Source organism: Lichenostomus cassidix, chromosome 2 (genome assembly GCF_008360975.1).
Source record: "Lichenostomus cassidix isolate B80296 chromosome 2, HeHo_3.0, whole genome shotgun sequence".
In the NCBI taxonomy this organism is placed as follows: Eukaryota; Metazoa; Chordata; class Aves; order Passeriformes; family Meliphagidae; genus Lichenostomus; species Lichenostomus cassidix.
Window position 1 is genome coordinate 128789985 of NC_139482.1, and position 25218 is coordinate 128815202.

A 25218-nucleotide genomic window follows, 5' to 3' on the forward strand; every position below is an offset into this window, starting at 1 on the left:
TCCTGAGAAGAACAGGTGAGTGTCCAGAAAGACAATCTTAGCCATTGCTGTGAGGGGTAAACTTATTTTGGGATGTTCATAAACATACATACTCATTTTCAAATTAGTGTGACATTGAGGTGCTTACCAAGGGAAGCAGAAGATTTTTCATGACAGTATATAAAACAAAAAAGAACTTGCTTGGGGGCCTTTTTATTGACATGGCATAATCCTAAAATCTTGTTATAACCATGACATTTTGATCTCCGTGAGGGCATAACAAACATTGGAAAGTCATTTCTGGGAAAAAACTGTCAGATTGTAAGGCTGTGTAACAAGGAGGTCACACCTCCAAATCAATGATAATTATGTGTAACTTTGAATAAAAATGGTGTTGCCAGACGCTGTGCCGCTTTACTGCACCTGCATTCTCTGGCACCAAGGGTGTCAGTCCCTGTAAAATGGAGCAGAGGGAGGCACAGGGTGATAAAGCAGGTCTGTGCAGAGAATATATCACAAGGTAAAAATGTTTCCATTTAACAGATAGAAATAATAATTAGTAGTAAATATAAGATAATTAGCTTGCCAGGAGGGAACTAGGCTGTGAGAATGTGAGTAGGAAGGAGAAAACATCAAGCAGAGAGGGCCAGGGACTATTGGGGAAAAATCCTTCCTGCTTGCTGCCCATTGCACAGCTGTGGTGAGAGGTAAACACCATGTAAAACCAGCCTAGCTGAGGGAGCTGAAACCAAAGCAGAGATAGTGTTCCATCACCCTTGCCAAGGCTGGAAAATGTTTTTCAGGGATGGTTCTTCAGAAGAGTTGTGAGCTAGGAATAACTATCTTGTAAGCCACAGAGGCATGGCATGTGTGTGCATGCGGGGGTGAAGATGCTGTTTGTGTGAACTCCACACTAACATCCTGCTCCTCAGTGGAGCTGGTTGAGATTTTTCTTCCTGAGGCCCCAGGATGCTGCATCTTGGAGACAGAAGTGGCAGCTGACAGGGGTGGTGTTGTCACACATCATGTTCCAGATACACTCCTTTGTTTCACTGTATAGCAGTGGACTTTGTTTCACTGCGTCACTTCCTTTTCTCTACAAGAATCCCAGTTGGAGGAAACATGTTAGGCGGAATCACACCTGTGTAACATGAATGCCATTTGCATGTGTGATTTTGTACAGGCTTTTACAGTTAAAAATACTTATAATGGCAAGAAGAATAGTGTTTTACAGATGAAAGCTTCTTCATAAAACCTCACTCTAGAACCTCAAATGCTGAACAGAGTTCTTAATGTCTGTAAGTTTCTAATGAGGTTTTAATTTGGATTTGAAATAAATAAGGTTTTTTCCCAGTGCAGTTTTCAAATGGGAGAATAGTAAAGGGCAAAGTGAAAATTAAAAGCTAGGACCCCACTGATTTCAGCAGGGTCAGAATTTCATACAGAAGGTGAAAATCCAGTCCACCTGATTGCAAATATCTGTTCCTTGCTGGAGGACAGGAACTCGTAGCTCTCCTTCCAACTCCAAGCTGTGTCTCCCAGCAGAGGGCATTGCAGAATGACATTAGCATTTTTCAGAAATCTGGCAGAAGGGGAACTGAACTTCAAGGGGTTGTTTGGCTGGTCTAAAATTTATTTTCATGACCTCCACTGGAAGAGTGGATCATCAGTCATTTAAAACCAAAAGATACTTCTAGCAAACTGTAGCTGGAAGATGAAAGGAATTTTTCCTTGCACTCCAAAAAACCCTGATGCCTGAAAGAGAAGGCAAATGCCAGAAAGCATTTGTTCTTAAGTTTCTCTGTCACACAATTTATTTTCATGTTTTCCATGACACTGTAGGCTGAAGCACAAAGACTGGTTTCAGGCTGAGATCCTCCTGACATTCTGTAAAAAAGAATAAACTGTTTCCTATTAAAAAAAAATGCAGAATTAAAATTAAATTGACGTGAGCAACAAGGAGAAGAGAGAAAGTTCAAGATTTGCAGTAGATGTGGATAACAAGCATAATTTAAAATAGTGGAGATCAGAAAGGAGATTTTTCAAAAGACTGGGCTGTGCTATGAATCAAACCAAGAAGCTACAAGGTACCCTGAGCAGTGCATAGCCTTCAATGCTTCTCTCTTCCCTGCCACCCTCCCTAAGCCCTGCAGCCCATATCTATCATGCAGACAGGTCTTCTGACCCTGTCCCCACATTCTGGCTGGTTCTGTCTCATAACAGTTGTGCCAATCCACTTTCTGGAGGCAGTGTACGTGGATTTAATGGACATGATCAGGTTGACTCCATAACGCAGGCCTTCTGTTAAGTCTCTGTCTACAGGCAGTGTTTATTTGAGCTTATTGTGTGGCCAGCCATCAAACTGACTGGTGTGACACCTTGGCAGAGGAGAGTGAGGGATTGAGGGGAGGAGAGGCTGAGAAGTGTGTGGAGCAACAGTACGTTCTGTTGTTTAGCATTTGTTCTTTGGCAGGTCACAAGAGGATTCAGTGTGTTTGAAAGCAGTCATTATAGTTTTACAGGTGGAGAAACTGAGTCACCCAGGTGGTTGTAGCCTGCCCAAACTCATTAGATAAAATCAGGATAGAAGTACTAAGAGCACTCCCATCTCTCCTGTTGATAAAGTCTCAGCTTAGTACACTGTACACTCACTGAGCTACACCATGTCTATGAGCTATGGTAAGAAACACTGCCAAGTTAGAGGAGTGCAGGTGGGCAAGAGTTAAAGAGCAAACTCTCCCGCCTCGATTCTAGATAATGTTCTCTCTCAGGTTAGTTTCCAGAGTTAAAACCAACGGGACTTGAGCAAAGGTCCTGAATTTGAATTTCAATGAATGATATTGAGGGAGTGGTTGGGGTATTTTTTACATACCCTGAAAATGCCTAATAGGCATTCAGCTCTGGAGGACTTGAAAGGACTGTAACCTTTCCTACAGTTTAACAACACATTTCTCCATAAAACTAACTTAAGAAAAATTCCCTGCATTCCCACACTGAGCACTTAGCAGTCTTTTCAAACTTACGATATAGCTGTAAATATAGCTTATAACCATAAAATTAAGGTTATGTGGACTTGTAACTTTTTATTTTATGCTAGCTCTGTGGCCCACTAGCAATTTCTACAAAGGTTACTGTCCTAAAGTCTGCAATGAATTACATGAGTAAACTAAGAAGACACAAAACTTAGAAGAGTAAGAAGAAACAGAAAACAACCCTCACTCTTTAAACAGACATTGGGTGTTTAAAAAGAGAAGGGCAAACAAAAGGAACTTCTCATGCTTTACAATTTCAATTTCAATTTCAATTTCTTTGTGCTGTACAGGGAACTTGCTAGCATACATAACTGTCACTGTGCTCATGGGGTGTTTAATGGCTACAGAATAACTTCAGAAAAGCCAACAGATCTCAAAAATAAATAGGTAGTGTTTTCTTGGAGTGCTACCAATGAAATTCTGACAACCTGTGCCAAGTGAAGCTCTGATGAGCAAAATTCAGATGATTTTTACTGTGGTGTACTAAAAAAATTTGTTTCCATCTAGCTGCATCCTTGCAATTTATGTTACGGATTGTGAAGTTACAGAACCTCTAGTTTCTACAGAAAATGGGCTCCGCTTTTATTATGTCATTTTACAGTGCCTAGAAAACCTTTGGCTTTCCAATATTGTAACTGCAAACTAAAATCTAATAAAGATAGCTTTTTTTCCAGTAGTTACTGTAGACTGACTGTAGAGTCAAGGTACTTCAGCTGAGTTCTTGAACAGAAACTCTTTAAAGTCCACTTCTTTTAAGAAAATTTTGTGGAAATTAGCCCTTGCTAGGGTAGGGTCGTTACCTCCCACTACTTCTGTTGTCTTGAAAACTTTGAAGGCCAGAACCACCTGATGAACAGCCTTGTTTTTTATGACAGCTCAGTTTACTGTAAATCTGTGATTACAAGCATTTGGACAGCATGGAAATTGGATGCAACTTCTGTGGCTCAGGCCCTTAGCTAAAAGAAATACAGCCACAGCAGGAGGGGGCTAAGGAAAGGAGCAATTAATTTAGTTTTCCTACAGTATTGCAACAACATGAGCATCATAATTTAAAAGCCTTTGGAACAGTCTTCTTAATTTCCTCCTATCCCACTCGCTCAACTTTTTGTCTTGGTCTGGCTTTTGTTCACTTCATGTAGCCTGCCAGACCAACCTAAGCCTGCCTGAACCCAACCAGTTGGTCCCTGACGTAATCCTGAATGCTGACCTGTGAGGCTGACCTCAAGATTTGCCAGGCAGAAAAGGACCCACTTGGCTTTAAAGTGCTGGCTCTGTTTTGCGAAGAGCTGGCAAAGTATGTTTTTCTTTTTACTTTTATAGCTTGTTCCAAAGTCCATGGAGGATACACAGCTGGCTGGCAATACCACAGCTAATTCCATGGCTGCAGAGTCTTAAAAAGCCTCTGGTGGTGATGCTCAAAAGCAATGCACAGGAGTAGTGCGCTATGTAATATGTGTGCTGCCTACAGACCTTCTTGCTCTCTACAAATGCACAGCATTAGCGAGGTGTTTCATTAATCTGTGATGGAAGTAAAGCAGACGTCTCTCTAGATAGCAAGTTCTAAGTGCTCCTGATCTATGTCAATTCTGCTTTTACCCCACTGCTTCTTGCTCTCATGTCTAATGCCACTGAAAGTGAATGACAATTCCAAACCTGTTTTACATTTTGGAAATTGCTTGTGTTTGGGAGACAGAAAGCTGCTCTTTTGAAACTCTTTAAATGAATATTCAGGTTCCCAATGAATTAATATTTTTCTCTTGTTCGGTTGTTTATTGATGATAGTTCTATTTTCTCTAGAGTATCTATTTTTATGGCCGCCTTTTTTCTTTCTTGGCATCTGTGGCTTTGCAAGTTGTCTGAAAAAGTCTGCAGGACAAAAAGAACACAAATTTACTGAAATTTAATCTAAATCATAACCCAGAAAAGCAGCAGGAAGAGAAATAAACAGCAATAACCCTTTTGGAACTAATCTCAACTCTCTCTTCTGATTAAAGGGAATTGCAAACATAACACATGTCTCTGAAGTAGCAATCTCAAGGACAATTATATGAAACATGGCAACTAGACAAGTCTCCCAAACACTTGCTGGTAGCTAGGATGAGGTAGTATGTCTTTTCCTGTTGTTGAGTAAAGTCACCCACCCAGCCTTTACACAATGGCTGCCTGTGAGCACTGACAGGAATTATCTTCCTGTGAGCATTACATAGCTCATCACCTTCAGTCAAGTAAATGTCAGCATGTCTTAACATAAACAAATCAGGATGGCAGCAGCTGAGAGTCACACTCCAGTTAGACTTATGTCTCGAAATGTGAAAGATCTGGCAACATCACTAAATCCTCAAACGAATACATCAGAGCCTTGTTTCTTTCACAGGTTGCAGTTGTATCTTCTTTGACATCCCCATTCCCAAAACCTAGAGATTAGTGCTCTTACTAAAGGTGTGAAAAATCCATGCTCAGTTCTCTCCCCTGCTCAAAAAAAAAAAAAGAAGGATTTTTCTCTCTTTTTTTGGAGAGGTGTTTTCAGTTCCTCCTGTGGTACAGAAAAGAAACCAAGACACAGGGCCTACCATTTAAAGCTTTTTAGTTGGTACATTATTGAAATTGCTTTTGATGTGCTCTTAGGGACTTCTCCAGTGTGTCTCCAGAGTATTTGTAGTGATTTACTTTTTCTTTCACATTGAAGAATTAATGGATGGGAAAATATCTCTGTAGGCCTTAGAGCAGAGACTGGAATGAGTCCCACTTTTTCCAGGTGAGTCTTTCAGCAGGATATGCAGCTGTGTTTGTGTGATTTTCACCTGAGAGCCTGGAGTGGTGTCTTGTGGTTTGGGCAGGGAGCTTTTGGGTAGAGGAGCAAGCTGCTCAAGTTCTCTATCGAGTAGGCTTCTCCATAAGACACTGATGCTAGAATTGCTCTACTACAGCTTTTCAAACACCTTAATGGTCTGTAGCTAGTTTCTGAAAGGGCTTCAAGAGTGACTGTGGAGCTCTTGATCTCAAGCAGAAGCGTGTTGTGTAGCACAAGGAAAGGAGCTTCAGCCGTGGGGTGAAAGGATGCTGCTAACACCCTATTGCTGCCCATGTTTCATGTTAACTAGCTCTAGATATATGTCCCCTTCTAGCTGGGGATATTGGGCCTCATTCCTGGGATTTCTGACTCAAACTGCACATGTGGGAAGCCTAGCACATGTGGGGAGGGGCTGGTTTCTATTTCACCACCAGTAATTCAGGCACTGTGGCTTTTAGCATTCAGTCCTTTCTTCCTGTAATGTCAAAATCACACAGTTGCCTGGTGTTGTGCATCTTGATTGCTGGAGACTAGAGTCCAGGTATGCAGCTGTCCATGTCTGTCTCAATGGGTTGGGATTAATTAATCTCTTTTCTTTCTACCATTTATCTGGGGAATACATCTAAGAGAAGGTCCAGCTCCATAGTATTTTTATTTGTAGGTAATCTAATCCGAGCTTTAATTATTGGTTATGTGCAAGGCATAACCAGGTACTCATTCTATAGGTACTGCCTAAGTCCACCATGAAACATACATCCATCTTCTTCACTCGGGCTTCTCTGAGGTCTTTCCAGTTGTCCCTGGCACAGTGTATGGTAGGCATATTGACTGGAGTTGGCAAAGGGATAAATGAATGCAATGTAGTCCATGACTGAGGTAAAGAATGGCATTAGCTCATTATCTTAATCAAGTATTTTTAGCTGCAACTCCTCTGTGTGGATTACATGATGGGTGGTGGTCTTTTATTTGGCGATTTGGCAAAAGGATGAGGGGCAGAGAAGAGGGAGGAAAACAAGGAAGGAATGAGGGTGGTGGAGGCCAACAGGTATCTTGATGAGGGCGAACACTTTTCACAAAGAAGTGGAGGAGGAGCCCAGGCTTGACTGGTGCTTGCTGACTTTACCACGGAATACATTTATCCAAAAACCAAAGAGGGGGATGGGAGGGCAGTTTTCTTCAATAGGAAACCCGGATGATTTGCTTTGTGTTGAGAGACCAGTGTGTGAGCAGTTGTTTATGCCTGCCACCCAAGCACAAAGCTGCTGTACGATTATGAAGACAGATTGTTAATATACTTTCAAGTTTGCTTCTATTACTTATTTTTCCATGCTGTGTGCACCGTGGAAAAACTCAGACTAGCCAATGAAAGCTGAACTGCAAAAGCAAAGTTTTCCTGTGAATGTAAAATGGAGCTTTATAAAATCACGCATTTTACGATCATTATGAATTGTGATTGGTTTCCAGACCAAAAAAAAAAAAAAAAAAAAATCTGCAAAACTGCACCTGCAGCAAGGCTGTATAGTGCTGATGAAAAATGTGAATCATGGATTATTACAGTTTTGGGTTTTGTTTGGATTTTTTTTTTTGTGTTTGTTTAATTTTGTTTTTAAGTTATAGGTTTTCCATTATTTATTACAATTCCTTTAGGACAACACAGGAGTCTTGAGTGTCAAATCTGTTCATACACTCTGGGGTACCTGCATGCAATTTATATGGAAAAGATGATAAGCGTTCGAGAAGATTGAACGCTACAGCCACTGGAAAATGGAAGGAGAGAAATTTTTACAGCTAGATGTCACAGTTAAATCTTAATCACAATCATACTGTTATAAATCCAGTGTAACTCCACAGGGAGCTTAACAGGGCCCTGAGCACACTGCTGCTGAATTAAACACAGCTTGTGCCTAGCATGTTGCAAGCCGCCCTTTGGTGGAAATATCCTTTGGTGGATGTATGCAGGTCCAGACAAATTCACAGGCAGTATCTCAATTGTCTTTTATAGTACTGTTTTCTGGTGCCCTGCTGGAGTTCCTGGTAACCAGAAAGCTTAATAAAAAGCTCTAGAAAATGTAGATCTTAGAGGAAAAATGTCACTCATGAAAATACTGAAGAAACATGATACTAAGATTAATAAATGTCATTAGTCAGGTTGCTAGCTCTGTCGAAGTAGTACTGTAACAACCCTTGGAAAAAAATAATGGAGTATTTCTGAAGAAAAATTGCAGAAACTAGTAAATAGAACATTTCATAGGTTATGCTTTCTCCTTTGTGTGCACACAGTCAGGGAAGAATATACCACATAGGAAAATTAGTGCCTGACACATTTCACATCATGGCTATTCCTGGCATGCTTTCCATAGTTAGGTTAAAATTGTGTTCCATGGAGTTACAGTACTTTCTTTGATTTGTTGCCAATATTTGCTTAAGCAAATTGAAGAGCTCACATTATACTAGGGTAGAAAGAGTGATAAATTGCAAAAATGCAGTAAATGTTAATGCTACATGTTTAAGCAGAAATCTGAAGAAATTGCTCTCATGGCTGATAACTTTAACAGATTGAAAAGAAAACACATGATCACATAACACAGTAAATGAAAGCTTGTGATAGAGGATACAGGTTCAAATATTTGCCACACCTGAAGAGATTTTGAAGTATTTTTTGCTTGGTTCCCTGAAACACAGTTCTTTAGTGTTCAAAACAAAAGCTTTGATTCCTAGAAAAAGTATACCAAATATTGTGTTCAACTGTGAGAACTTAGATGCTAAATTCTCCCTTTTAAAAAGTGCTTGCAGCTCCTGTGTTGACTTCAGGATATAATTTGGTCCATTGTAGTTATTTTAGCCTATTTTCTTGTCAACAAATTTGTGTTGTTTTTGTTTATTTCTGCATGAATGGAGAAAGCCATTGCAGAAACTTTAATTTCAGAGCCATAAGGCACATAATACAGAGCAGAACTAAATCCTGACCTGGTACACTCTAGTTTTGCTGTAAAGGTAAACTAAACCCCTACTGCAAATAGGGGTTTAGATAAAAGTTTTACAGTTTCTGGGAATCTCTTGAAATGCAAAAAAAGGGAGATGCATGATCAATTATTATGGACAAGATACACTATTTTATGAAGTATAACAATCAAAATAATTTGAAATAGATTTAGTGGCATGTATTCCATCTCTGATTTATACTTGCAGAAACATGCCGTGTATTTATACTAGTTAATGTGAAGATACGTATGCTACTTAGATCACATTAAAGTCAGGTGAATATTGTACAAAAATATTTAGAAATGCTAATTTCAACAAAAGAAGGAGTTCAGTGAGGTACAGAACTAATGAAGTCTGATATTCCATTGCCTCGTTACTTCTAGGTGGAATCTTGGATATTTGACTGAAGCTGTCATTCCAATCAGATTAAATTCTCAGATCTTTTAATGATTTCCCTTAATATGGGGATACCTAATTACTTTTATTGGAAGGCTATTAATGGAAAATAGACCTCATCACAGATGATATATTTGTACAAAATTTTGTAAAAAATATGTTGGGAACAGACAACAGTAGGAAAAGAGGGCATTATGAGATCTCTGATTTTTCTCCTCTCCATAAACCTTCCAGCGATGTGAGGATTAGGTGATATTGTCACCAGGTGGTGTAAAACCAAACACAGCCCTTGAAGAGCAAATAGCATATAAGAAATAGCAAAAGAAAGAACTGAAGTGAATCATTTGAGAACATCCAAACAGCTGAAATATGTTCACTGACATGGTTATTTGAACAATTGTGAATAACAACCAGATGAATTGAAGTCAAAGTTTCTCCATAATAATTCAGAAAGAGAACAAAAGGCTTAATCTACTAAATAAAATATTTGCTATGAAAAGCTTGCCCAGCTCTAATTTATATATTGTAAAAGGATGTTGGCTTGAGATATGCTTTATTACCAAACTCAGATAAGGATACAGGGAAATGCTGCCTGAGGACTTCATTAAAGGAGCTATGGACTAGGAGATCTAAGAGTGGTCAATAGGTGAAATGAAGGTATTTTTACAACTTTATGACTCTAGAGTAATAAACAAAGGATGTGACCAGTGGAACTTGGGGGAGGAGGCAGATAGAGAAAAATCAAAATAAGACAGAGTGCAAAAAGATAAAACATATTTTGGCAAGCTTATTTTGACTTTTTAAACTGGAACGGTGAACTCCTATGGACAGTCCCTCCCTTCCACCATTATGCAATGACTTCCACCCCATTTTCCATTGGTAGCCCTCTGTGTCAGTAGACACAGATCAGCTCTGGGTTTTAACTGGTCCTGGCACATTATGAGATCTCACCTGATTCAGGTCTGTGAGCTTCCTCAAAGCAAAACCCTGCTTCTGCAGAGTGCTGTGCCTCTTGCTGTAGACAAATGCATGTGGCTTTACTGTGATAACTTCCTCAAGGTTATGTTGACCTTAACTAGTGAGTCAAGTGGATAATATGTTTGTGGGGGGGAGGACTAAGTGAGGCTGGATAACATAAGTCCTCTCAGAGGTTCCCTGGGAGACCACAAAGAAGAATGCTCTCACACACACAAAAGTAAGAATGTGCATTTGGAGGGAGTGTTCATCACCACTGTGTTAATTTCTGATGGAAGACTTGCAGGCATTAGAGTCACTGCAGCTTTCATCCAAGCCCAAGTCAATGAATTACAGTGCATTCTCTGCTAAGCAGGACTTCATGCTTTCCAGTTCTTTCACATGCAGCAATTTTACAAATTACAGGATGTAACTGGGAAGGGTTTGTAGGATTGTCCTGAAAATTGCAGTTCTTTCAAAAGGAAGCTTTATTAATTTTTAGTCATATAAATGTGATACACCTGTGCAAATCTTAAGCATCTTCTTTGGAACAGTCTGTGGACAGTCTTAAGGGTCCCACATACTTGGGTAGGTTGCTAATCTTACCTAAGGGAAGGCAGTTGTTCACATGTAACAGCTGGCAGAAATCACTACGAACAACAAGACAGGTACATCTTTATTGGATGGGAACCCAGAGAAGAAGAAGCAGAAGCAGAAGAAACAGAAGGAGAAAAAGAAGAAGCAGAAGAAGAAACAGAAGAAGAAGCAGCAGCAGCAGCAGAAGAAGAAGCAAAAGAAGCAGCAGAAGAAGCAGCAGCAGAAGAAGCAAAAGAAGCAGCAGAAGAAGAAGCAAAAGAAGCAGCAGAAGAAGCAGCAGCAGAAGAAGCAAAAGAAGCATCACCAGAAGAAGCAGCAGCAGCAGAAGAAGCAGCAGCAGAAGAAGAAAGAAGGAGAGTCTCCACTAAAAAAGAATCTTTGAGGATTTCTTTTATAAATTTCTGCCCAGTTCTCTTCTACTTTCCTGGTAATTTAGGGGTTCCTGAGTTCCCTTTAATGCTGGATGGTGAGTTCAACACACAGGGTTTCATGCAGAGCAGGATACCTGAAGGACTACAGTTAGCGGAGAAAGTTTTTTTGCTCAAAGAGAGAGTTGCATCTTTATTTTCACTTGATTTTTGTGGCTAACATGAGGATTAGCCTCTCCATTTCCTCTTCATACTGTCCAAATTATCCATGCTTACTTATTGTACGTTTTTGCAGCTACTGGTCTGCTTTCAGCCATTGAAGGCTGAAAAAGACACAGATTAACAGGGATTCATGGAATGATGTGCTCTGTCTGGTTTCAGATTCCAGATTACATCTTTTCCCTGACCCTGCATCCAAGGCTCTTACAGAAAGTGACTTCATGGTACTAAGGACCAGGCAAATTTGAGGAGCAAACAGATTGACCAAATGAAAGAAAAAGACCTCCCAGATATGCTAAGCCCCAAAACGTTCCTCCCAAAAATCCAAAGCAAAGCACAAATTCAGTAACATTGGAACTGATCTGTGACCTTTCTCAGGTGGGATTTGAGGAATTAAGGAAACCTTAGAAAACTGAGGTCATGTCTGCTCAGCCTAGACTTTAGAGATCCTGTGGTGCTCCACGTACTAGGCGAGTATTTACCTTCATGTTCTGACCAAAACATAATCTTCTCCCCAGAGCAAAGGAGCATCCATACTCTGATTAGAGTCTCTTCTCCATCTTGGAAGTGTCTGCATTTTGATGATGCAGCTTGTGCCTTTGTGTAAACATACACACAAGTGCATACAGCGGGACTTGGGTATTGAAGAGGGCTTTGCACACAAAAGCAAATTTCCCATGTTTGTACAGAGTGTGAAAGGCTTATGGCCATGCCTTGGGAAGGCATGTTCCCTTGGAAAGGGAAGTATTTTGGGATCCTTTTAAAGATAATTTTCATTATTTATTATTAGTTTAGATGGATGGCCAGCAGTGCAAGCAACAACATGTAACAGCTGTTGGGCTTGATTGGGCAAACATTCTCCTTTTACACATGGGGACAATCCTTTTGAATTCATCAGAACTTTTAGGAGTATTGGTGATACTTACCAATATTAAATTCAATTTGGGAAAATCATTTAGGTGAGAAAAATAAATTGCAAGTACACGGTTAAACTTGCAAGAGTATTTGCAGAGCATAGCTTTGATGTATAATTAGCGTTTGCCAAGTTCTGTGCTAATGAGTCAGAATTTGTCTCTTCTATTTCCTAATTTTAAAAAATCCCAACGCAATTTTATTTCATCTTTTAAAGCACTTTGACTCTAGGGATCAAAATAACTCAGACTTCTGCACTAAGTTATACCAGAGAATAATTTTTGTTGTACTGTAGCACAGACTTTGAATAGTTGCTGTTTCAATACAAAAATAAAAACCATTCGCTTAATGTGTAATTAATAGTTTGGCATTTCCCTAAGGCTTTACCCAGGACCCTTTCTGTTTCTGTTTTGTATTACTGAACTCCCCTGCTAAATATTTCCAGATCATATAGATTTAGATAAGACATGTTCCAGAACTTATAACATTTTTTATTTTGACTTTTACAGTATTTATTAGTGTAATGAAAATAATACTTTGACAAGTCCCCAAATAAATGGTAATATTCACCCCTGGATGGCTGAGTGAAACATTCAGTGCCATGGGTTATTTAAGTGTGCTTACATTGCAGACATAAAAAATATGATAAAAATTTTAGTGCAGATCTGTTAAAAGCTCATGACCCTCTCCTTTGACCAAGGTGTTGATCCTGTAGTTTGAGGAACACTGGAGGACATTGGCAGACATGAGAAATGCCACAGAGCTCTCCTGGGAGTACAAGGAGACTGCAGGATTGGGACCTAACTTTGTAAGTGCTTTGTGGCATTCTCTGGGACCACTCTTACCTGCTTCTATGCATAATAAAAAGAAGAATAACTTGATGAAAAATATGTGACTCAGAAATGGAATAGTGGGGAAAATATCAGGAATTAACAGATGTCAAAAACCCAGTTATGATAAATTGATACAAACTTCTGCATTACTAAAGAATTTTACCCTTATTCACCAGTATGTATTAAGTTATTGAAGCCACTTTTATACTTAGTAGTGTATGAGTGAGAACTACTTCTGACAGTCATAAAATAGCTCATTTCTAAGTAACAGATTGTGTGCTTAAGGCCTGTAAGACCTTAAAGGTGCCATTTGTTTATTTGTAAAGCTTTTAACACACTTTTGAGACTATTCAAAAATTAAGGAGCCTTTGGAATCTAGGCTGGATTTCAGAATGTGCATACATATAAAAAGTAGGACTTTGTAGAGCTCTTTGGCCAAAATGAGTACATTTTCTCCTTTATGTGGCAGATCTCAACTTATGATTCCCTAGCTATACCTTCATACCACAATTCTTTTCCTGGTGGATGTGAGTCAGGTGGTCTTTACCTCCACACCATTTTGTCACCCAGACAGACTTATAAGTTGATTTTGAAAAGAGAAACATCAGTTCAAAACCAAGAGCTGAAGAGTCTCTTGGAGAATATTAAAAATGATGTTTCAACATTTCGCAAAATAAGTATTCCTTTTGCTAAATGAGAAGTTTCAACATAAAAAATAGTTTCTCCATTTTTTAATCCCACCTGTAAAATGTTTCCAAACATGAGTAAAACTCCTAAGTTTATGCTCTTTATAAACTTCAGTTGTTCAATACATTTATTGCTTGTCTAAAAATTGTCTGACTGACACCAGGTTTGCTACATAAGCAAGGCTGAGGGGCACAAAGGTATTTTCTGGGCAAAAACACTTGAAATATCTTAAGTAACTTAAATTCTCTTTCTCCTCTTGGTTCTTCCTGAATAGACCACATTGAGTGTACATTAGAATTTTCATTTCCTTGGAGCATGCTCACTTTTTCATTAACACATCCACAGAGTTGGATATGGTTTTTTTAATGTGAAGCTTCAAAATTGGAAGAATTTCCTTCTTGCCAATCTTTTCCCAATATGTGCTCCCATAAAGGGTATGTATCTGCACAAACACGTGGTGAAGTTTGAGATAAATTTGATATTAATTCGATGCACACCTTATTGTTTTTTCAACATAAGGAAGAGTGATCAGTTCCTTGTTTGGTATCACTGCACAGGTCTGACACCATCTAGGAATGATCGTAGTATCTATGACTGGAAATGCCATGTTTTTACTCTTTCCTCTATAAGTGTGAAATGTCATGTGATGGTCCACACATTACCTCAACCCTTTGCAAATAGATTATTTTTATAACAGGTCTACAGAGCTCTGTCTCTTTGCAAAAGCCATGCACCTTGCAAATTAATTGGACCTGAATGTAATGAATCTGGCAAATAATTAGCTAACTCTCAATTCTACTGTTCACCAGTGTTTATGCAGAACACACAAAAATTGTCATAATTTATCATAATTTCTGTTTCACCACAGCTACCATTATGTGATGGATCAGTGGTGACACATGAAATGTTTCTTGATGATTAAAGAGCTAAGTGGTAGTAGCATTTATGTGTATGAAAAATTAGCAATATTTTAAATTGCTGAATGTCTCATTTGAATCTAAAAGAAGATTAAATATCTCTGATTTAGTGTGATTAAAATAAGAAATACAAAATTGAAGTATGGTTAAAAATCTAATGCATGGCCCACCAGTAGAGTTAATACATTATCAAGTCTCCTCCCAAACACAGTTTCAACATTCTTATTTATATGTTGGAAACTGCTATTGGTGTCATTGTGCAAGTTAGGCTTTCCTTGTTTATTCTGGTATCTGAGTTCCTCTAGGGATTATAAGGGGAATTTGGGACTCTCCTCTGGCTAAGTGCAACAGGAAAATGACTGGCACAAGGGTAGAAAGGTAAAAGAAGGGCAGACTGAGAGCAGTAAGACAGGGCTGGGAGGGGAAAAAAAGGCAGATATTGAATCCCTATTGAGCAAGTAATGGAATTTATTTCAAGCAATCAGGCTACCATTTTGTGTTGTTTGCCAGAACTCTTATTCTAACTGCTGTTACCGCTACCTCATTGAAATGGATGAGACATTTCCCATTACTTCAGTGAGAACATGATAAACTGAGCCCTAAGTACAGATGGAAATCTCGCTTTTTGCATGTTTTGAAGGTTATGCATTCAATTTACACTGATCATGCACACAAAGTTGGAGCACACTATTTTTATTTTTAAAAAGGTAAAAAAAAAAAAACTCAAAGAAACCAATGCAGTTCTTTATCTCTGTGATAGTTTTGAATTTTCAAGACCCTCATCTGAGTTTCTAGGTCTTGCGTAGTTTTGTGTCTTACTGGTTGGAAATACTTGTGTCTGGGCTAAGGCCTATGATATTCTGCAGTTTCTGCTTCCCTAGGGCTTTATGACTTCAGGGTAACCAGCATTTGAGTGTGTGGGCAACTTATCCCAGCTTTGCTGGTGACAAGCAGGTTCTGCCTGCTGAGGTTTATCTGTGTAGAAACCTCCAGATGCAGCATGCTGTTGATGCAAGAAGGACTTGGAAATTGTTCATAACTTGCCAGAGTTACACTGAAAGAAGGTCTTGATTGTTCATTTTGGTGAGGAGCAGGAAGATCACAGATGGCCCAAAAAATGTCTTCTTATCTGTAAAACAAGTCATTCAGTCGAGCTCTCTGAACGGGACAAAGGGAAAGGCGAGATGGAACAAGTCCATGCTTACTTAGATCTGACATCAGCACAACTTGAGGAACTGTTGTCAAAGGCTAACAGGAAATATGACCTACGGTTCATCCAACTGCAGGTTTCCTTGGAGTCTAGACTCCTGTTTTCAACAGCCTTTTCACAAGTCTTGTCCTAAGTCCACTGAGTCTCCTTTGGAGAACAGCTGAGGATAGGGGAGCACAGAGCCATATTAGAAGTCAAGAAATCAGAATCTGTTTTGTTCAGAATCATAGAATCATTTAGGTTGGAACTGACCTCTAAGATGATCGAGTCCAGCCATTAATCCAGCACTGCCATGTTCACCATTAAACCTTGTCCCCAGGTGTTTCTGTCTTTTGCATTTATTTATGTTGCAGATGTCTTCAAAGGACTGGCAACACTTGGTGGTACGCACTACAGATGAGTTGAAAAGGGTCTTTTCAAACAGGGGGCCCATGCAATGTTCAAACAACAGCCAATTAGACGTGCTCTATAGGAAAATTTTAGCAGAGAGATTGAAACAGACCTGGAGGCAGCCATAACTTAAGAACATGTGTAGAATAATACAGATGAGTTAGTGGTTAGCATGTTTGCCTCTCTTATAGGCACTCCCGGCTTGCTCAAGGTATGCTGGCACTGCTAGGGTTTTTGGGAAGCCATCACTTGTGGAAGTGGGCTTGAGACAGAGCACATCACAATAAAGTTTGAAAACACCTGAACAACCGGTGTTGGTTTACCCTTGTGGTCTTTTTCCTGACATCCTAAGAGTTCACTGAAATCTCTGAGTAAAAAAACCCGAAGTCTGAGCATGGAAGAAAAAAACCAGTGATGTGTCAGAGAATCATGTGAACGGCTTGAGGGGAGAAAACAGAAGTTTTGCTGAATGCTTAACTACTGTTTCCCAGTTGAAAATACAATGGCTTCCATGCTGATCACAATTACGCTGTTATAAATCTACTGATTTCTTCTGCACTACCTTGGATTTACAACATTGTAACCAGTTTTGTTGGGTCTGCTGCTGCCAAAGAATTGTATTTTTTCACTCAGGCACACCCATTAAACTTCTCTTTATGTTGTCACATAGCAAGTGGTCTATCTTCTGAAGCTAAAGCATGAAGATACAGCATGTCCCGTTCCTGCTTTTAGTGATTGTTCTGTATTTAGTCAGCATTAGGAACAAAAGTTTAGTTCTGACTGGCTAATCTGATTGTGATCTGATTTGCAACTTTTTGTTTTGATTTTGAAGTTTTGATTTGACTGAGAAACTCACTGGATTCAGTGTGAGGACGATCTATATCAAAGCACAGTCACAAAGCTGTAGGACTGCAGGGGTCACAAAATGTCCCAGTGCCTGTATCACAGCCAGATTCCATGATGTGTCTGGTTTGTTCTTAAAAATCTGCACTGTCTTCCCCAATAGGTTAGAGCTTTGGTCCACTGTTCACTCTCACCTCCAAGACTGAAAACTCTTTTCCTCTTTTCCTGCATTGCTCTGGAATCTTCTTTATTGCAAATTAATTTTTCATCCTTTTGTCTGTGACCACAGAGAACAGTTCATCATATCTGTCTCCAACAGCCTTTTTCATACTGGAAGACTGTTATCAAGTGCCCCTTCAGTCTCCTCTTTTCTAGACTAAACAGACCCAGTTCCTTCAGATTTTTCCTCATAGGTCATGTTTTCTAAACCTCTTAACATTCTTAGTTGTTTCTTTTTTTCTCTTTTTTTTCTTTATTCCTGTGTAAAAGAGAAGACAGTTATTCTGGGAAAATTATTTCCCCAGAATTTGGCCATAGTGAGTCCCTGCTGTGATACAGTTTTTTCCTTGCTAGAGAGAGTGTTACCCACCTTTGAGTTAATGTTAGCCTAAAGGTCTCATGTTATCTGTTGTCAATCTCTGTGGTCACTGTGTGGTGTGGAAAATGTAAGTGGAATGGTGAGGAAGCATTTCTGAGTAGGGGTAACGTGTGCCATGTTGTACAGATTTAGCATACAGGTAACTGATTGAGGAGTCAAACATTTCATGGTTTCCAAAAAAGCCCATCTTTAGAAATCCTTCCTTAAAGAGGGCAATTAGTAGGTACCCTTTCTGGAAGATTCTGGAAGGTGGATGCAGTGGTCGTGGAGCATCAGTGCTGATGATTTGAACTAAGAATTGATGTTTGCATTGCTAGAGGGAAAGTTTTCTCTGCAGTGGAGCACAAATGTATTTTCTCTCCCTGACTTTTTCTCCCTCACACTTCATGACAATGGTATTTCTGGAGGAAGAAATATCTGGTCAGGCCTGTCTCAAGAGTCCAGACTTAACTTGGCTCTTTTCTACCTTAAACACAAGGAGTTTTATGTTCTACTGATTTTTGTATCTGAAGCTTGAACTACTCTTTCTTCTGTTACACATTTTAATGAAGTGCACCAGAAAACAGAAGGATGATGAAAAGCCTCTCAGAGTCCAGGACCAGCCCTGTGATCCCTTAGCTCCATGATTAGCCAAAATAATGTGTAAGGTTATATTAGTATTTTCACATTTCCTTTTCATGGGGGTGGAAGACTGAAAAATGTCATCAAATATCTCCAAACCATTTTCATGTTTATTAAGAATCACCGTTGCTTATTGCCCTTAATTTGATACATCAAATTTGCCATCATTTCTGAGTCTGGCACTGCTGTGGGACTGCAGCCTATTGATTCTGGCCTGACGTATGTCGGTGACAAACACACAGCAATTACTCTAATATTTACCACAGTATTAAATGCTGGTGGGAATACAAATCCTAATGGATTCATCGTACAAATTTGGAGTTGCCTCTAAATTAGCCCAATTAACTTCTGCTGAAGTTAAGCTCTGCTTACACTGGCTATGACAGAGAACTTCACCTCTGCTAGAGGACAGAGTTAAGCCTACTTCCAGCTGAGATGGCTTACGAAATGTTTTCACAAACGTGTGTGGATAGCACCGGACTGTTTCAGAATCATATTTACAAACTGCACTCTCCTTCAGGAGCTGGAGACGCCGTTCAGAGAAGGCTGAAAGAGCCACTTGTGTCATAGTTTGCACTGTCAGAGCACAAAGCAAATGCTAGCCAGCAGGGTGCATCTACAAACCAGCCGAAACTTGTTGCGTTCTATGTTAGCTGGGAATAAGGAAAGCAGAAGCACTGCCCTCCTGTGAGCCCCAGTGGGAGGAGGATTTACCAAGAGGAGAAGGCTGTGGACCTGTCCAGGAGGAGCTGTGAAGGAACCAATAAGAGGTACAGACATTTTTGCAAAAGGTAGTCTAGTAATGGATGTCCTTGACCTTGATGGGATGATGCATCTCATTGCCTTCTGTATTCCAATGCAGGAGGGAATTTACCCAGGGTTCTGGAGATACTCCAGAAAGCCACCAAAGAGGAGACCTTATGAATCCTTCTTCAGTCTTCTAGACACATCTGCAGCTTGACTGCCTGGGTCTCCAGATTGATCCTGAATTTTTGTTTATTTCTTTTGCAGACTGAAAGAAAGTCACGGGGTTTCTGGATTTTTGTTCCTTTTTTGTATCTTCCTAATTTGTATCTTTGTTTGAATGATAAATGAAGTCAAACTCATGTAATAGTATTGGCAACAGGGTTTCCAAAAAAATGCAAAGATAATTCTAACCTTCTGCCATTGCATGATTATTTTTACCAACTTCCTGGACATTCAGAGGGTGCTTACTTTCCCATTTTATATTTTTGCAGAGTGGAGATATGTATCATCAGACTGTAGCCTAACATGTCTAATTAAATAACCCCATCCACATTCACATACACGAGTGGCCAATTCAGGGGCTGCTAAAAGTTCTGCCACAAGTTGATAGACCGTGACATTGATTTCATTACACGAAAGTGCAGTTTGCTAAAAACTTTCCCCCCATCACCAGTAGAATTAGAACTTTTCCAGTGCCTAGTTTGGCAACAGAAAGGATGGCTTTATGAATGGATGTGTAAAATAAAAAAACTAGTTGCTGATGATCAGAAGGCAATTCAGCTTTCTGCCATGAAGAACAACTTCCAGAATCAAGAAAAATGTGAAGTCTGTGTTCTGTGTTCTTTACCAATTACCGATGCAGGATGCTATGGTCGATCAGTTGTTAGCATAGACCTTCAACAATTCACATAACTCCTTCACCCTTTTAACTTCAACTGTGGAAATGAAAAAGTAACTGTAAATCTTGCTGACAATTACTTCTATATCTATTGGCAGGCAGACAGCTTTGGCCTGAACAACGTGGGAACAACATGTACTGCACAGCCAATGCCCATTAATTGTCTCCTTAGTTTCTCCTGCAACTTGTAGAACACATTTCTCCCAGGTGATCTGCTGCTTTAAATGTTAGTACAAGCTTGTCTGGCACAGAATGCCAATAATTTATTAGTCAGATTCTGCTTTTCAGTAATATTTACAGCGTGTTCTGTTGTAGAGCACATTAGATACTCTAAGTACAGATGAAAATGTAGGAGAAGTGATTTTTTTTTGGTTATCTTCAAGAGGCAATTAAAATTACTCTTATTTTTCTATGAACTGTTTCATCAGCTGACACAGACCCCAAGACTGTTTTTCCCTCAGTCTGCGTATGTATGCTAATTCGTGAATGGCACAAGGATACAGTAGAAGCAGCTTCCAGATACTTTCCTCTCTGTGCACAGGACTGCTCTGTGGATTGCCTTGTCATCTGGACTCCTTGATGTACTGCTGTACTGATTAATCACTGCTGGTTTTGTTTCTGTAGCTTCTCCGAGACTTCTCCCTGGTTTCTGAGAAGGGTGCTGTGGCAGTAGGCAATAATAACTGCTTGGCTGCGATGGATACTTTTCTAGTGGGAGCAGTTGACCTTTGACTTTCTACTTCTGAACTAGTCTGTCAGTGCTGAATGCTTTATAACACTTATTTAATGAGCAATCTCTTCTCACCTCTCCCAAAGACTTAATAGCAGAAGCTGTAGCAAGATCTCCTATCATCATCTTTTTTTGTTCCAGAGGCATCGTTGAATATGCACCAGTGTTTTATGGAATGTTGTTACAGCTAAATCCAAGTGACACACAAAAGCAAATGAAGAGGAACAAATACTGCCTTAAGTCCTGCCTCTTTAACCCTTTTCATTCAATTTTATTGTACAATTTAGTCACTGGAAACCCAATGAGGATTGAAATGTGTTAGACCATTCTAGTTAAATGTTAAATGAAGGTTCAGACTAGTGTTTAGACATGAAGTGGTGTTGAATTAAATGCCCTTTACAATTTTAAGGATCACCAACTATCTCAGGCTCCTGGGCCTGGAGTTTGGAATCAGATGTGTTTTCTGGCAATTTTCTAGTCTTATTATCCAAATAATGCTGCACCAGTTACTGTATTTGGTCTCTAGCTACTTCAGTTGACTAGAAGTCTTTTTCTTACCTTCAAACTTGAATTCAGCTCAAGTCTGTTTGAAGACCTGAGAACACTGGAAAGGATGGATGATTTGCTGTTGTGGTGTGTCACCTATTTAGCTGTGACTGGAGACCCCTGGCACCTTTTGTGGGATCAAGCTGTTGGGGAGAGTGAAGCTTGCTGGTAACCTAGCATTAGGCTTACTCCTCTGTGCGTTGCTGAATAAAAATAAAAAATAAAAGCATTTGGGAATCCTGTGATTTGTCCACAGACAAATGCAGGACAAATAGTTTTCTTTTGTCATTAAGATACTTTAGTTCAGACATATTCCTCTGTGCATGTGTGTCTCCCACTAGACTGTGCACCTTTTTCACTAGACCTGAGAGATGAAGTTACCGGAAATCCAGAAGTACAATGTGTCTGAGACCCTGCTGACCCACACTGCCCTGTGCTGCTGCTGCTGCTTTGTCAGAGGCAGGGCAGGCAGCCCCTGCCCTCACTGTCCCCCCAAACAGCACTGGACATACCAGGAGGGCTTTTCAGGTGCATAAGGAGCTTGTGAAGACCTCAGAAATGTTAGCTAGTGTGCTGGAGATGTGTCTGTAGCAGCGATCATGCCTAAAATTGCTGCATGGATGGGGTGTTTGGGGTTGTACACAGCTTTGGGCTGGCTCTGCAGGGAAGTTCTGCCTGAAGCATGGCTCTGGGCCTTGGGTATGCCAGGGCAGGGCTTATTATGCCAGTGGCAACCAGTTCTTCACCTGGACCAGTAAATAAGAGAGAATGGGCACAACATTCACTCTGGGGAGCTGCATTTGTGCTGGTGAAATATCTAGTCCTGAATGTGATGGTGCTTCTCAGTCTTGAATATGAGGCTGGACAGAGAAGATACAACTGGATTACAAGGACACTCACAGACCTGGGAGGATTCTCCTTTCACCTTGCCTGGCTTAGTTAAGCAGATAAAATTTTGTTGCAGTGCCCAGCCTTGGAGTGCTGTTCTGGAGGGCAGCACTGACACAGGTGGGCTCCTGTGCCCTTCTCTGAGGATGTCTGGAGTCCTCCACAGAAGTTGCTAGGAATGTTCATTAATACAGTTTGTCTGAACTAAAGTATCCTAATGAGAAAAGAAAAAATTCTTATCCTGCATTTGTCTGTAACAGGATTCCCAAATGCTTTTTTTTTTTTTTTTTTAAATTTTATTCAGCAGCACCCAAGACACCTGTGTCTATTCCTTCAGAAAAATCTTTCCTGCAGTATCTCAAAAACTCACTTATAAGAAGTCCCCTTTTCAGGTCTAGCCGAGCTTTTCCAGCCCTCCTCCTTGTTTACACCTGGGCTGAAGGTGGTGTTGGACAACCTGCGCTGTTCTTCCTCGGTGATGGTGGGAGCATGCTGTCTCTCTGCTCTCCATCCCATGAAGCAAAGGCAGGGGGAAACTTGTCCATATTCACAACCAAAAATTTCAGCATGAAACTCCTGCTCAAATCGGCGCATAGAAATATGTGGCTTTTCCAAAGGTGCTTAATTTTTACAGCTCCACAGACTAAATTGGGGAATTCTTCATGCTGAACATTTTTGGGTGTCAGAAATGAAACATGAGTGATCTGAGTGAATCTCTGAAATGTCTGCTTACTCCTGATACTCACATGTCTGTAACTGCATTTATTCCTGGTGGTGGTGATGGGAATTAACCGCATTCCCATCTCCAAAACAGGGAAATACATTGTAAAAACAAATTTTCAATGCTGATATTGGCTTAGAGGAAGACCAGAGCCAGTAAAAACAGTTATTGCAGCCTTCAGATGAAATCTCTGATATGCAGTAGCTTTCCCAGATGCACAGGCACAAGGAGGATGGCTGGGTTCACATATTTTCTCACACATATCTGCTAATGGAGAAGTCCCATGTCCCACAGCAAATGTAAATACCCAGTAATGTTACATAAAGTTATAGCTTTCTCTAGAGAATTTTTGCTTCATAAATTTTTGGCAGCTCAGGATGGATGTAATCTTGCTCCTATGTGTTAAGTGGAAACAGGGCCTATTGCTGTCAGATCGCTACACTGAAGCCTTGAGCAATAATGGATATCTTATTAATGGACACAGAAATACAGTTGCCATGAATTTTGAGACTTAGAATTTAAAATGTGCCTGAGTATCACCTTTGAATAAGGCACTGCCTCCTGCCTGTATTTTATAACACAAGACAGGATTATTGCTTTACCAGAATACATGAGAGAAGTTGCTTCAGTGGTGGCATGTGAGGTTTGGATATCACAGAATTGTTTTGGCCATAGGTAGCTCATTTAAGTGATGCTGAATAACACCTTTTTCCAATGATCTGAGACATAGCAAAGGTGTATTCTCTCTTGTTGTCTCTGACCTGCCTGGGGTTTGCAACAGAGGACATTTATTTGCCACTGGATGTAGAGCTTCAAAGGTTTTTATGTTGGTGATTTATTTAGTCTTTTTATGCTGTTGGAAATTTTCTCATTTAAACCTCTAGGCACTGGTTTTACTTATCTCTTGTTAAATTACTGTCCTAAACAAATATTTCGTATGACCTTGACATGGTTTAGACAATATTTTATTAGCTCCATCTTATGGTCTGACTCATGAATCCTTTATATCTGTTTTCAGACCTTTGTTGTCTGAAAGATGACATTCTCAAGCTGTGTAAGCACCCCTGGATATATGTGTGTAAATCTCACTGCCTAGGCTGGAGCTGGTACCTGTTTTTTGGACATCTTGGTACCCTTTGGTACCCAGGGGGATGTCCAAGTCTGGAATCTTTCCAAATGGGAAAATTCATCACAAGCTAGATCAGCAGTTGAGATCCATGGAGCTGGCGTGGAGGAGCTGGATATGGTTGCTAGGCTGATTCTAGGTATGGGATCTTCAGAAACCTGTGTGAGCTACCTGCATGTAAGTCTCTGCTGGCAGTAGGATTTTGTTCAGAAGTTTGAATTCCCTGGTCAGCCAGAGAAAATTTTATTCAGCGTGCTCTGCACTGGCCCTGTGATGTTTGTGTATGTCCCATGAAGCAAGACAGTTTGTTGGGTGGAACAGAGTGGGGTTGGAGTGTCAAGGGGCAGAGCGATCCTTCTGTGCTTCTATCAAATATTGCTAACAGGGATTGTTGTTGCTAGTAAAAATATCCCTTAGAGATGACAAAGAGCACACATACACTTCACAGGTTAAAAGTATGTGTCTGTAAAGGTATCACTCTATGGTGCTTGTAAACATTTTGGAGAGCCTAGCTAAGATTTATGATACGTGAAACAGGGTGTTAAGGCATCATTGAGCCACCACTGTTTTAAAAATCTGGCATCCCTTTTACTCGTAAGGCTAAACTGTTTTAAATTTATTTACACCCCATCATTTCCTTAGGGACCTGTTTTCCATAAACTAATGAGGCACTGGTGCAAGAGCTCTGCTGTTATTCCTGGCAAAGACCATTTTGACTCAGAGGCATACTTCACTGGTTTGCTTTTTTTTTTTTTTCAGTATGCCACTGCAAATAATAAACAGGAGAAAATACATCATGTTTTTGAATATCAGAGACAAGTTGCAGGACTGTGAAAGGTTAAACAAAGCAATTACAAGTTGAAATCCATCTTACTGCACTTGTCCCCACAATTTTTCATGTCTTTCTTTTCTCACCTATTTTAAAATTGTACATATGCTTTGTTGAAGACGAGGTCAATCCACTAGCAACCACAGAGCATGCAAGCTTGCAAAAGGGAAATAACTAGATTGATATTCCTCATTGTGTCCAAAGGAGTGATATCTCATTCCTTTTCCCTTGGTTAACAGTGTGTCACACAATGGATCTTTCACTTAACGTTTGAGATACCAAAAGACTGCTGCTGAGACATACAGGAATTTTGAAGCAAGCAATAAGCTTAAGGTCAGCTTTTAGAAATAAAAAGCCCAAAGCTTCAATAGATTTTCTAAGTGCTGATTCTCAGTGCTGAGTGA

At 39.9% G+C, this 25218-nt stretch overlaps 1 long non-coding RNA gene across 1 annotated transcript in view; it reads left to right on the forward strand.

Annotated features, from left to right (window-relative positions):
- LOC146442256 (uncharacterized) overlaps positions 1-25218 on the forward strand; it is a 57218-nt gene that overhangs the window by 2787 nt on the left and 29213 nt on the right. The gene's annotated exons all lie outside the window — the stretch shown is intronic.